This window comes from Manis javanica, chromosome 11 (genome assembly GCF_040802235.1).
Source record: "Manis javanica isolate MJ-LG chromosome 11, MJ_LKY, whole genome shotgun sequence".
Lineage (NCBI taxonomy): Eukaryota > Metazoa > Chordata > Mammalia > Pholidota > Manidae > Manis > Manis javanica.
Genome location: NC_133166.1, coordinates 103,335,052 through 103,346,423, shown reverse-complemented (window position 1 = coordinate 103,346,423; position 11,372 = coordinate 103,335,052). Strand labels below are relative to the sequence as shown.

At 54.4% G+C, this 11,372-nt stretch overlaps 1 protein-coding gene and 1 long non-coding RNA gene across 12 annotated transcripts in view; one reads left to right on the top strand and one right to left on the bottom strand.

Moving 5' to 3' along the window:
• PLEKHA6 (pleckstrin homology domain containing A6) overlaps nt 1-11,372 on the bottom strand; it is a 135,842-nt gene that overhangs the window by 76,633 nt on the left and 47,837 nt on the right. The window lies entirely within an intron of this gene.
• On the top strand, nt 162-6,080 carry LOC108400743 (uncharacterized). The gene is made up of 4 exons (XR_012122933.1): nt 162-311; nt 3,443-3,560; nt 3,693-3,958; nt 5,944-6,080. It is a non-coding gene; the product is annotated as an uncharacterized lncRNA (long non-coding RNA).

Sequence of the window (11,372 nt, the reverse complement as noted above, 5' to 3'; positions counted from 1 at the left end):
TTAAATGGAATGTTCCACTTGCCCTGGGAGCCCAGGGGGAGAAATTCCCTGTTTGAGAAAGTTTGTGTTTGCAGAGCCGGGAGTCTCGGGGCTCCCATCAGATGCCACTGCCCATGCCAGGTGGAGGGAACTGGGCAAGGGCAGCCACGGAGGAGGACCCTCGCAGGGCAAGGCAGACAGGAAGTTGTGCCCACTCCCCCCAGCCTAGGGACAGTCAGAGCAGGAGACTGGAAGGGAACAGACACCTGCTGCCTCTGTGGCTCCCGGCAGATGCCCCCTCAGGTGGTAGAAGGGCAGCCCAACAAGCTGGGGTAAGAAACAGTGAGGCCCCCCCTTAACCTCTTCTTCTGTACCCTTCCCCAAATCATATCTTGTCTTTTTCTAGGCCTTTACCTCCTGGCTCAGAGAGCTGTCAGCCTCATCTCTTTTACCTTCATTATGGAGCAGGCGGGTAGAGGTGCCTGTAGCAGGGCCCACAAGCTTTTCAAAGGGAGAGTGCATGTGCCCGGAGTGGGGGTGGGCAGGGCGGACAGCACCTCGGGAACAAATCCAAGGCCTCTGATTCCAGGGGGCTCCACTTACCCCGCGCCCGCGCCCCTGGCGGTGGACATCCGTACCTGTACCAAGTCCTGGCACCTGTGCCAACGCAGGCCTCAGGGCTCTCACGTGCCCCACGGCTCTGCCAGCTTGGCCCAGAGCCCTGGCACACCGAGACATGTGGGTTCTCTGACAGAATGTGAGAACCACTTTCCTTCCAGTCGCTGGGCCCTGTCCAGCTGTTTTCCAACTCCTATGAGACAAATTGGATTTTGTTTACAGAAGGAAAGATGTAGGCTAGACGTGAAGAAGCACTTGGAACTGGAGATAAGAGGAAGTCCAGGACTCTGCCTTTGTGCTTAAAAAATGCAGCCTGTTCCCTTCTGTAGGGTGTGGCCTAACACCTGTTCTCATCACGTTAACTCTCCTCAGAGATGTGCAGGGACTCTCCCTCCGCTGCCCGCTGCCCGAAGGCCTAACTCCTTGTCTTGGCCTCCAGACCCTGCAGTGCGGCTTCCGAATGTCTCCTTCCATTGCTCCACGTGTAAATTTTCTAATCTGGCCAGAGGTTTTCAAGATCTCTCCGGAAGGCCTTTGGCATCCCTGCGTGTGGCCATCCCCACCTCTCCTACAAGACGTCCCATCCTCTCCGGGCACCAGGGCAAGCTAGCCTTTAAGGTGGTGGATCTCAGCCAAACTGATTATCTGACAACCTGAGGAAACTCCCTAAAAAAAAACAATTCCCAGATTCCATCCTAGGTGCATGTAGAATCCCAGCCTCCCGGGGGAGGCAGGTGGACCGTGCTCGAAGGCTGCGCTCAGACACCACCTCTCCCAGAAAGCCTCTGTTTAACCCTGGCCCACAGACAGCCCCCTCCCGCAGAAGCGTAAGGGCGTGTACTGGTCATGCTGTCCACAGACAAGGCCTACTTAGACAGGGCCAAGTCCTGGACAGGGCCAGGGACTGAGCTGAGGAGGGGTTTGTGCACTCGAGGGGCCCCCAGGCTGGCGACTGGACCCAGATGAAAAAGCCCAAGAAGCCAGCCTCTGATGAAAGGCAGCCTGTGGTGGGGGCAGTGTGATGGTGGGGCAGCAGCAGCTTCTGAGAGGCCGAGAGTGGGCATTCCAGAGAGGGAGCCACAGGAAAAAGGCGGGAGAAGACTGGCCCCTTGGCTGGGTCAGGGGTCATGCTGGGAGGCAAGAATAACTAAGAAGGAACATTCACTGTGTGTTTACTATGGGCTCTGCTGGAACTGCTGTCCATCGATTATGATCTCTTTTACCCTCAGAACTGAAGCTGGAAGAGAATTTGGGGGCCAGTCCGTGGAGTCCCACCAGGCACCAAGTGGTGCCTGCTCAATAAATCTTTTCTTATTAATCAGTTGATAAAATGATCTTTGAAGGCTCACTCTCAAGCAGGTGGAAGCCAGGAGCCTTCAGGAGCAAATGACAGCTTGGAAAGAAACTTTCTTAACTTTTTAAACTATTCTCAGCAGCCCAGGGACTGACGCAGGGAGGAGAGGCTTGGGCCGGGGGAGGGCCTGGCTCTCCTGACACAGGATGTGAGAGTGGGTGTGACAGCTCTGCCGGTCCCCACAGGAAACCCAAGCCAGACTTGGGGAGACAGCTGCCCTGAATGACAGGTGCTGGCTGCTCCGATTAGGGACACAAGAGAAACGTTCTCCATGGGCCAGGCTAGGGGCACCCAACCTCCCTAGCAGGCCCTTGTCCCAAATGCCAGTTCGGGACTGGTGGGGAGGGTTCCCTCAGCACATCCCAGAGCTGGCGGAGCCTCCTGAGCTGACCTTGTCTTTTGTCCTGCTCCAGAGGCGCAGCCCCTTAGCTGAGCCATTCCAGAGACATGGAGGTCCCTTCTAATAGGTCACAGCTTCGTTCGGGTGCCACCTTCTCTAGCCTCCCAGTCTTCGGGTTAACCTTCATCTGGCTGGCTGCAATGCAAACCCCTTCCCCATGGGGAACTCAATACAGTGTCCACCTCATAAGGCTATTGTGAGGATCATATTAGTTAATGTGCATTAAGTATTTGGGAAAGCACTTGGCACAAGTGTATATATTTATGTATACATCTGAGCACGTATGTGCGTGCACACACATGAATGCATATATTCTTGCTTATGAGGTAAATGTCTTTCTGACATATGGAGAAGACAACTGAAAGCCACTGCCGTGGGGGAGCTCAGAAGTGTCTCTCCAAGGACCGGGCATGCTTAGAGTCCAGTCCCAGGCCTCGGAGGCTGCACGGGTGTTTTATGTCTAGCTTTAGGGACAGAGGCATAGGTGACATGAGATACACACATGGCTGGGCAGAGTGGTGACAAGCGTCTGAAGACACTATGCTAAGTGCTTTCCAAATCAGCTCAGTTAATCCCATGGGGTAGGTCCTACTACCCCCGTTTCACAGGGGAGGAAGTTAAACTGTCACACAGCTAGTCAGTTGCGGAGCCAGGATTCGAACTCTGCCTCCCAAGTCTGGACTTTTAATCATTACACTGCACTGTCTGTTTCATTTCAATGCCACCCTCTCACCTGGGACAGGGAAGCCAGACCTAAGAGGGCTCTGCCACTGAGAAGGTGGCTCTGTTTGAGAGAGGGATGGCTTCATTTGCACACACTTCAAAACTTAATTTCATTTTCAAAACAATTAAATTTTCAAATGGCTTGAATTCAGGAAACAGCACGTCTGGGTCCTATCAGAGTCCAGAGAGTTCTACAATAGTAGTTGGAGGTATAAACTCAGTTAGCAAGGCTAATTACCACTTGATGCTTTAGGTCCCTGATTAATCTGAGTGGTAGAAACTTGACTAGAAGATACTAAATGCCCCCACATCTTTTATTCCAGAAGAGCCAGGATCTTTCTGATCATGTCTCATTTAATCTTCTCCAGGGCCCAGAGATGCCAGAAGGGGCCGGATGTGGCAGCCTCCCGGCCCTGAGAGGCTCAGCCTTGCCGGAGGTCACTCACTCTGTGTGAGCAAGCACACACTCTTCTGGAAGATGGGAAGGTGAGTGGAGCCCATCCCCGAGGCCCAGCCACCTGGCTCTCTCAGCCTGCCCTCATTTTCTTCCCACCTTGACTTGGATGAGCATTTCCCCCCAAAACAAGGCCCCCATTTTATTCCTGGAACCAACTGTAGGTTTCATCGAGCCCAGCTGATACTTTGGACATGAAGAAAGAGGAGAGAAGAAAGAAGACGGCGCGGGCCGCACCTGCGGGATAAGCCTCCTTCCCCAGAGCTGCCCACAGCCCCGCCTCACCTGCCACAGAGGACCCGGAACACGGGCAAGAGGAGGGGCAGGCTTTCCCCACTGCGAGTCCACGGGCCGCTTCCTCCGAGATCCCCGGCTAACGTCCCCTCACACGAGGCAAGGCCCATGATTTCTGTCTGTCTTTCATTCTGTGGTAAGCCGCAAACACTAACGACAAGTGGGGAAACTGAGTCCAGAGAGGGGCAGGGATGCACTCCTGGCCACAGACTTTGTGAATACAAGTGAGGACAGATCTCAGGTATGGCCACACCCAACCAGCGTCTCTATGGCGATGACCCGCCTACATACGGGTCCCCCCTGCCCAGCACTCCGAGTTCCCTGGGAGCAGCGAGCCAGTCTTACTCATCTTTGCATTCTTGGTATCTGGCATACAGTGATTTCTCAATAAATGTCTGGAAAAGAAAGGGGGCAAAGGCAGGGAAAGTGGGATGGATAGAGAGGGGGCAGAGAGAGAAGGGGGCAGGAAGGGGGGTGAGGGGGGTGCGGGAGGGCGAGCAGGTGCCAGGAGACAGTGGCCCCCGAAAGCCCCTGGAATCAGACCAGAGCGCAGAGCCCTCTGCTGGCCTAGGTCTAAATGGGCGTCGTGGAAACAGGCTGCTGTCCCCAGTGTCCATGCAGGACATAAATGAGGACACTTTTTAAGGTGCCCGCCTTTCAGCTACCAAGGTGACCAGGCAGTTCCTGGGCCGCCAGACCCTGCTGCCCCTCGTCCTCCCGCCCTTCTTGCCTTCCCACATCACCGGTGAGCACAGCCAGCTGCCTCTTCTCCTTGCGGTGCTCCACGGCCTCCTTGCGCCTGTCCTGGACGATGGGGATGGATTAGGAGAATGGGGACCTGCAAGATCAGCTGGGGAGACCCCTCCCTGGAACCCCAACCTGAGACAGGGCGGGCTCTAGGGGGTGCTTCTCGAGTGAGAAGCTGGTGCCAGAAGGAACCTGAGGAAGAAGCCAAACGTGCCTCCATTTAGATCCAGCCCACGCCCAAGCCCTGCCTCCCTGGGGGCTGGGAGGGATGCAGAGAGGAGCGGCTGCCATGGGAAGGGGCTCCTGAACAGGTCTGGTCCCTGCACCACTCAGGGAAACCACACGAGACGGGGACTTAACAAGCCAGGCTTCCTCCGGGATTTCCCTGCGGTGAAGGGAGAGGGAGCCTTCTGTCCAGACTGGACCCTGGTGGGGCCAGCGTCCTCTTTCCTGGAAAGTACCAGGTCCCCTGCCCCTTCCTATATGGTCCATTGTCAGGCACTCGCTCCACACGTGTTTGTGGAGACCTACTATGTGCAGGGCCTGCTGGCTCTGGGGGCAAACTCTTCTAGATTCCTGGAATAGGTGGGGGTAGGATGAGGAGGGCAGAGGAGGCTCTTGGCCTTCTCCAAATGCTCCAGAACAATGCCCTTACACTCTGCAAACCCTGCCCCGAATCTCTTCTGAAAAACAAGTCCTCAATCCAAATCTGGCACATGCCAGGCAGCTAGGCACATGGAATTGAAGCAGGAAGCTATTCCAGGGGATCTTGTGGCTTCTCCTTTGTGCCAAAGAACTGAGAGGGGGAGGGGGCCCCAGGCTGCAGCACACTGGGCTCTCTGAATGGACAAGGCTGCTGCTGTAAGGCAGAGTGTGGGACAGTGTTAGCCAGAGGCCAAGGCTGCCCTGGCGACCCTTGGGAGCAGCCACAAGGACAGCAGAGTCAAGCAACACTGACAGGGTAGTCCACTCCCTGCAGCACCAGCTAGTGGAAGCCAGGGGCACTGAGCTCTCATTCTGACCCCACAGCTACTAATGTGCTATGTGCCCTCACACAGGCCATAAATGCCTCTGACCCTCAGGTAGCTCATCTGCACGGGGCTATCAGGATGAGGTCTAGAAGAGAGGAAGTAAACTGTGTCCCACGCCTGTTTAAACCCTTAAAGGATGAAATCCAGTCTCCTGGGTAGGGCTGTCAAGGCTCTTCACAAGCCAGCCTACCTTCCAGCCACTTCCCCGAGACCCCAAAGTGTTTTCTGTGCTTCAGCCCCTGACCATGCTAATGTATTTTCAGTTCCTCATGCATCTCAGCCTCTGGGTGTACTGTTCCTGCCTGAACTGCATCCCTTTCACCACATAACCCATACTTTGCAGGTCAGCACGAACCTGCCCCCTATAGCCACTCCTGACCTCCACCCAGAAAGTCCTCCTTCCTCTGTGTTTGCGAGACACTCTGTGCAAGAGAAGACAAGTAATGACTGCGGCATCTTCCTACCCTGATGGACAGTGACTGCACTGGGGTACGGGGGGCACTTGATAATATGGGAGAATGTAGTAACCACAACGTTTTTCAAGTGAAACCTTCATAAAAGTGTGTATCAATGATACCTTAATACAAAAAAAAAAAAAAAGACTGCATCTAACCATTTCTCTTCATTCTTTGTTTACAAGTCTATCTCCCCTGCTAGACTGTGAACTTTAAAGGGCCATCTCAAATTCATCTTTCATTCAACAAACATTCAGTAAATATCTGCTCTGGGCCAGGGCCTGTTAGGTGCCAGGATACAGAGGAAAGAAGGACTGTATCCCCAGCTGGTGTCTGTAGTGCTTAGGACAGTGCAGGCATGAGGGGCCTGCGGGAATGCTCTGCCCCCTCTCCTTTAGCAGAAGACTAAAGAAGAAACTAAAAGCATAAATCACGACCACTCCCTGAGCACTGTACTACATGCTATGTAAGAGCTGTTGTCAGTACTTCAGACATACTGTTGTTCTTGATCCTCAAGTTAGCTCTCTGACAAAGGCCTCCATAGATGGGGAGAGTGGTGCCCAGAGAGGTTGAGAAACTTGCTCACAGTCACCCAGCAGGAAGCAGAGCTCAGATAGGACCTCAGATAGGTGTTGACCACCTCCTGTCCTTAGTCTCATGCTGCGCAGTTTAAATATGCTAATAAATGAGCACCTGTGTGTGCCTAGATGTCTTTTTTAAAAGGAGGAAATAATCATCTATTAACCTCATGGCTCTAAACCCTATGACTTTAGTCCTAGCTACCCAGGCAACCTTCTGGAAATTCCCTATTCCCTTCCTTTGCCATTGCATCAGCAGTTCCCAGAGCTCTGAGCCAGGCCAGCTCCCCAACCCTGCCTGGGGAAGCCAGTGGGGTTGCGCATCAGAGGGCCATCAGCCTTTGTAACCTTCAGTGTGTCATTAGTGGCTGCTTGGCGGGTGGCCCCAGGCCCCTGCAGCCTCAACCACTGGGATTCTGCCCTTGCTGGGGAGACAGCGGCTAACAGGTTCCTATTCTCCCATCGGCCACAGTCACTTCTCCATTGTGCTCCTCCATATCCCTGACCCAGCATTTTTCTCTCTCAAAACCCAGTTGTGGCTGCTGCCCATGTGAACCCCTCTGCCTGGGCTTCCAGACCACTTTCCCAGCATCCCTCACTCCTTTCACTCCTTTCTTCCGCAAACCCTACTCCCCAACTTGAACCAAGCTAAACTGGCTCTGGGGACTTTGCAAATACAAATGCAAATTCCTGTCCCATGCAGTGTCATTGTTTCCTGTCTTCTCATCTAAATCATCTCTTCCAGGAAGCCCTCCTGGATAGACCATGCCCAACACAGATCTTGCTTTTGCTTTGCAATTCCTCAGAACTTCATACCCTCCCTGAATTTACACTGGCTGGAGCCATTGTTACATTAACCCATTTCACAAACATTTACTAAGGGTCTACAACTCTGTGCCAGGCATTTATTGTGTATCTACTATGTGACAGGCACTGTGCTAGGTTCTGGATATTCTGTGCCCTCGGGAACTTGCACTCATGTTAATTATCTTCAGGCCCTTTCCCGGGGAGGCCATCCTCTGCACTTAGATTGGAGCTCTCTCGGGGACTGTCTTCTCTTTGTTCCACCCTAGCACCTGACATCTACAAAGGACTTTAGCTATGCAAGGTGCTTTTGCATCTGTTGTCCCATTTTATCTGTACAGCAACCCCCTGCAAGTGAAGATGGAAGAAGTTATTATTCCATTTGAAAGATGGGGACACTGAGGCCCAGAAAGATGAAATTACCTGTCCTCAGCCCCCAGCTGGTTACCAGCCAAGTCATCAACAGAATTCAGGGCCCCTGACAACAAAGGTGAGTGGCCTTTGCCCCACACCATGCAGACTAGGGTCATCGAGAGCCAGATGGGACCTAGGTGACGACCCATTTCTCAACCTCAGTCACTGCCAATGGACACTGAGGGGGAAGGAAGGTGGAAACACAGAGGGCATCATAAAACGCTTATGTAACCAGAAACTTTGAGCAAGTTTACCCTTGTAATCCTGGCATATCAGAAGCCCTCAACTCATACTTGTCAAATGAATGAACATCTCACCAGAGAGGCCAGCCGCAGCGGGTGTGAGCTAATGGCACCTGGGCGACTGACTCCAGGGCTGTGCTCTTGACCACGCTAGCCATGCACAGGTCAAACACTCCCACCCTGCATGCACGGTCATCACCCAGCTCTCCCTGCAAGTGTACTGGGTGAGTGTTCAGCTGAGGGCTGAGTGAGGGCTGCCCTGGGCCCCGAAGCTCTGCATGAGTCACGCGGGCTGCAATGAGGTATAATAAAAACCTGGCTTGGTTGGGGCGGGGCAGGGGGAGGGCTGTGTCCCAAGGCGTCATGAGTCCTCCCCCCCTTGGCATGTCCCCCAAACAGCAGCTCTTCTCTCTCACTTGATGGCTAAACAGAGCTGGTAAGCACCAGGGCAGAGGATGGAAGGAAACGTCTAGCATCTTAGCCAAGGCTGAAGTAGACGGCAGGGTTAAGGAGGGTGGAGTGGGCCTTTTCACTGGGACAAGGACAGACTGAAAAGCTTTATAAATAGGGTGAGAGAGGGACCTCAGTGAAAAACTCCTTTATGGGATGGGATGGGAAGGACGGGACTGGGTGACTCCAACGCTGGCTAACTTTCAGCCCCCAACAGAAGGGAGGCTGACACTTAGGAAACCCTCACCACCAACAAGACAGGGATGGGGGCCAAAGAAAGAAAACAGAGAAATAATCTTCTCTGAGGTCGGGTTTCTCTGACAAGACCTGAACTGGAAGGCACAGGATTCAGAAGAGTGAGCAGAGCAGGAGAGGCTCACCCAGAACTCACCGAGGCTGAAGGATTTGTGTCTAAAGGTTCAGAACTATAAGCTGAGGCTGATCTTAGTGCCTCGGTATGACCTTGGGCCAGCAGCTTACCAAACCTTCCACAGACTTCAGTTTCTCCCTATTATAAGGGCATTATGTCACCTGTACACATCTGTACCCTTTGGCGTGGGGACCGTGTTAGAGTAAAGGAGGCCCGAGGGCAGAGGACGCTCAGAGTGGCTTAGTGGGGAGGAGAGGTGGGAATGCAAGGTACGGTCAGCTCTCCCGGAAGGGCAGGCAGGAGCCGCGTCAGGGCCATGTTTCAGCTGCCCCAGTTGAAGGCAGAGAGGAGCAACTATTCTGGCTGTCTCAGAGCGCCTGAGAGATAGGGAAGACATGCCTCGTGCACCTTGGGTAGGTGACATGTCTGGCTAGCTAGTTATCTGTAAGTTCAGATCTCTAGGCCAGCCCACAGAAGCCAAATTGCAGGAAGAAAATTTCCCCATGATTTAAACAACAAGGAGAAATGCAAACTGGGTTTAGAGGGCTGGCAGAGGGAGAATCCCCAGGGACAGGGTAGCCAACTGCGCCAGTGTGCCCCACACGGAGGGGCTTCCCAGCATGCAGGACTCCCATTGCTAACACGGAGAAAGCCCCAGGCACGCCAGGATAAAGCGGTCCCCCTACCGAAGGACTCACACATGAACTAAGCCTCTGGTTTGGCAAAGGACCCACAGGCACACGAAATCCTCATACTCAGAAGAAATACTGAGAGCCCAGGTCCCAGGGTTGGAAGGCTGAGTGCCCATATGCCCATCCCAATGCTCCCTTGGCACCCATTACTGCTGGCATGCACCTGCCTCACTGGGCTTTGCCTCCTCCAGGAGATCTGGGTAAGTTTACCTTCCTAGCGGGAAGACAAAACGCTGTTAGCAACAAACTGAGGTTCCTCAGGAGCCCTGAGCAAGGCCCTTCTTCATGATTTCTTTGGGTAGCCCGTGGGCAAACCCGGGAGGAGGCCATAGAGCAGGACTCTGCTTCCTGGTGTCCCCAGAAGTCACGTAGGCCAGGGTGCACAAAGAACTGAAGGGTGGCCACAAGGAGAGGCAAAAACAGCCATTTCCAGGCTGCAAATGCCAAGCTGAGCCGCCATAACTTCAGCACCGGAAGGGGCAGAGCCCCCATTCCTTGCCCTGCCAGGCCCCCTCCCTAGCAGGCCCAGCACAGGGAGCCTCCCTGGCTCAAATCTACTTAATTTTCTCTAAGCTGCTTTGTGCGGCCTGCTGCTGAGCTCTTGGACATGCCCAGTCCTGCTGCAGTCGACTCTCCCTGTGGCTGAGGGCAGCCCCCAGGTCCAGGTCCCTTCTCCCAGCTGAAACAGAGCCCGGGCGCACACTGGGCTCCCGAGCTCATGGAGACGACAGGACATGCATGGGTGCTCGGCTCCCCTGTCCCTTCAAGGCAGCCCGCCCCATTCTAGGGCCAGGGAGAAGGAATGGGGCCTGAGAAGCCAGGACAGAGAAAGCTGCTCCCTTTTACCTCTGCCAACGGACTGTCATTTCTTAATTCAGTGAATGTTTTATCGGGGCCCCCTATGCACAAAGCCCTGGGAGAGAAATAGAGGTGGCTGAGACCCAGTCTCAGAACCCAGGGAGGGACCGAAGGCCCGGTTCCAGCTCTCGCTGCGAGGACTCTGTGTATGGCTGCGCCATGCTTTGTCCCCACCCCACCCACCCACCCAAGGGAGCGCAAGCACAGGCAAAAGAGAGAGCGCCCAGATCCCGGTGAGTGTGCAGAGCAGAGCTCCGCGGGCTAGACAACCACGCTTTACTTACGCTCACACAGCCAGCTTTTGCTCCCTGAACCCTAAGTCCTGCCCCGAAGGAGCAAGCTAAAGAATGTAAAGGGTCCAAAGAGAAACAGGGGCAAATCCCTTTCCTCCTCCTTGCCTGCTTCATTCATGCACTCATTCTGCTCAACCTGCTCCCAGTGCATGAGCGCCTTCTGAGTGCCACACGGAACCAGGCACGCAGGTCCAACCCTCACTCAGTGCCCACTGCCCCCATCATCCCCATTCTGGCTCTATCACCAAACGGGTCATGGCTGTGGGCCTTGGAACTCTGCTCCCGGCCCAAACCGGGGTGGGGAACGGCCCAGGCGGAGGCCCACCCCGCACAGCCGCCTGTGGGGCGGAATCGCGGGATGAAGCAGAGACTTGGGTTTCTGCCCCTCCCCAGGGTCTCCCCCTGCCTTCTCCTCTGCCTGGGATGGAAACTCTGCCGCTCTGCTCGCATGCTCGAGTCACAAGGCTGAGCTCCCAGCAAAAGAGGCAGTGTGAGGATATAATAGGCGGGAGCCCAGCGGAACAGAAATACAGCGTTCATTCCGTTCCTTAGGTACCAGCCTTCTTCTGTTGACTCCTAGGAAAGCAGTGCCGACACCTACCGTGGGCCCAGCCCT